Genomic DNA, 2,964 nt, shown 5'->3' with positions numbered 1-2,964 from the left:
GATTCTGCAATCTGTATTTGGGGTAAAAATTGGGAGTTCATAACCCACTTCAATCTAATGTATGAAATATGATATGTCAAGAGCTTTGTAATGTTGTGAGCAACCAATAAAAAAAATTTAAAAAACAACAAAATGTTAACAGCATTTTTTCCAGAATGTTTATTCAGTAGTGCTCTTAGAAGATTCACCTGTGTGAATGGCCCTTTACCATTGCCCCAGATTGAAATGTATGACATAGCCTTTGGATCATTGCAGCAGATGGTGATTGACCATGAGCCCTCCTCTAGGAAGGAATTGGCTAGAGGTAAGGTAGTTTCCTGCTACTGAAGGAAAAAAATCAATGAGAGATAGAGCTGTGAGCTTGAAGTAGTCTATATTCTCAGAAGCAAGATAATACCTGCAGGAGCCTGTACAAGAGAAGAAAAGTTGAGTGTGGTGGTATCTGTCACAGGAATCCACAAACTAAACCCTGTATTTATTTATTAATTTGTTTTGTTGTTTTTAGAACCTCTGAAATTTTTAATGCTTTCTTTATAGGTAACTTAGATGACTTTTGATTAAGAAAACTGTAGAAAGTTAGTAACTTTCATAAGCAAACAGGCACACGTCAATTTTCCAGAGAGTCCTGTTTTGTGCGGGAGGCCAACTGCAATGCTTGAGGTCTCTGATCACACTTGCCGGAATCACTTGTGGCAGATTTTAGTCCACAGGTCACTTTTCTCCATATTTCTTTGAAAAATCTTCAGTGTTCTTACAGAATTTTTTACATTCCTTAGAGAATTCTTCAATTAGGTCAACCCAGTACGTGGTCTGGGGTGCTATGAGGGACAGGATTGCTTGGTTGGTCTTGGTTGCTGGCATCCAGTTCTCAGCACTAATTACTGGCAGGCAGACCTGCCATTTTTCATCTGTGTTTGGGTGGTAGATCTTTGTTTTTAAATGTGATCTTTGGTGATTTGAATGGGTATTCTGCTGAAAAGTTTATTTTGATTCTGAAGGCCCCCTTATCATAGGGAGGATTGTCAAGAACAATAAGCCTTTGCCAATCAATAAATTAGCTTCATCAACCTGGATGTAATGGAAGCTTTTCATTCCACATTTGCAGATCGCTTCTAGCTTCTTCATCAGCCTCCTGTGAGCTACCATCTTGGATCTCTCATTTATCAATTTCTAATACACATATGCCTACTAAAAATACTGGACATGTCTGAAATAAAAGTCATGTTCTTCACACCATATTTTTAAAAGGTCAGAGTCAATATAGAAAATAGCAAGCAAGAAAGGTTGTAAACTAAATTATAAAACACAGAGGAGACATTAATGGCAACTGAACATTAAATTTCAATTTGAAATTTGTGGCAGCCAAGTTAAGAAGCCAATCTGAACAAATGGGGCTCCTTGTGACCTGAAATGCTACTTTCAGGGAAAGTATTTTTAAATTTTAATTTAGATATGATTTATTATATGGAATAATTATTCAATAACAATATCTTGAATAGCTATCAAAAATTGAGAAAGTGTTACTCTATTACTATTACTCATATTGGTAAATTGGAAAACTGATGATTGAATCCATTGCTATAATCACTGCTAGAAAGAAATAAAAAAAGTTTTCTAGTATTCTAACCTGAACCTACTAGTGAAATAAAGTGTCCCCATTTTCTTTTAGATCAATATTTATGGCAAGCATTTGCCTTCACCATGTTTTGCCTGGAGTTAAAAAATACTCTTTTCAAGATTGAATTCTTAGGCAAAGACTTGGCACAGACATATTCTATGATGATAACTGAAAAACTACCAGATGGTCTGGCAGCAAGGTCACATTCTGTCATGGAAATTAAAAAGTTGAATCAGTTTCTTGCCCATTTGGAGAATCATCCTCTGTCCACATGGAAATTAATAGTAGGGGACCTATGGGTAGAATCAATATTGAAAAGAGATTTTAATCTCTATCAACTTCTGTTTTATTTGAAAATCTTTCTCAGCTTGACTGGGATTGACTGCCCAGAAAGCTAACTTAAGATCTTTGAGGCAATCTCAGTATTTGGTGGCAAAACTGTCATGACTCATTAGCAAAATTTGTGTGGACAAGGGAGCATGCATGCTACTTATTTGCTAATCCATGTACTCCCTTGGATACCTGCACCATACAGTCTGGAAGACTGGCTTAGATCACTTTGGAAGAGGTGAAGTATCAATTGGTTACTTGAGAACATATGATTATGAGTACTTCTGCCTTATTTTGAGCCAAGGAGCTGCAAAACATACTCCAAAGAGACTCTTGGTGGCATTATTTACTATGGTTTATGTAAAGTTAGACTATGCCAAATGCAAATTTAGTATTAACCTGGATGCTACAGAGTGGATAGTCTTTGGGAATCACTTCCAAGTTGTTTGGCAGCTTAAGAAACATTCTGATTTCTGAGAGTGTAACAATATCATTTAGAAAAAAAGAAAACGTCTGATTTCTGATTTCAATGGCTGTGTGATAGGGTATGTGGCTTCAACCAAACTACCTCTAAATGTTAAATGAGGATATTCCAATATAGGTGTGTGTACACACACACATGTGCACACACACACACACACACACACAATCAGAAGAATTAACTATATCCCATTTTTACTTAATTCATCATGATAATTTTATCTTATTGGTAAGGATTTTTCTGGTTCTACTCCTACCCCATTTAAGTAGTAAGTCCCCATTACTACCACTCAGATTCTCTGTATTTCCAAATAACAGCAATCATCATTTTTAATACACTGTAAAATTCATATGTATATGTTGTCCATGAATCTTTCTCTCCCCATGAGAATGAACACTCCTTAAGGTCAAGAGTTTTATTCTGTTTGGTTCACTTTTATATCACAAGATCTAGAACTGCAACATGACACAGGATAGACTCTATAAGCAAATAGCTAATGATTAAATTAATGAATGCACCCACCGTAGATGGCAAC

At 35.9% G+C, this 2,964-nt stretch overlaps 1 pseudogene; it reads right to left on the bottom strand.

The window, feature by feature from the left end:
- Positions 1 to 699: 699 nt before the first annotated feature.
- LOC113192038 (ubiquitin-conjugating enzyme E2 L3 pseudogene) lies at positions 700 to 1,146 on the bottom strand (annotated as a pseudogene).
- Positions 1,147 to 2,964: the final 1,818 nt, after the last annotated feature.

This window comes from Urocitellus parryii, chromosome 10 (assembly GCF_045843805.1).
Source record: "Urocitellus parryii isolate mUroPar1 chromosome 10, mUroPar1.hap1, whole genome shotgun sequence".
NCBI lineage: Eukaryota > Metazoa > Chordata > Mammalia > Rodentia > Sciuridae > Urocitellus > Urocitellus parryii.
The sequence above is the reverse complement of the archived record's forward strand: the minus strand, read 5'-3'. Positions and strand labels throughout refer to the sequence as shown.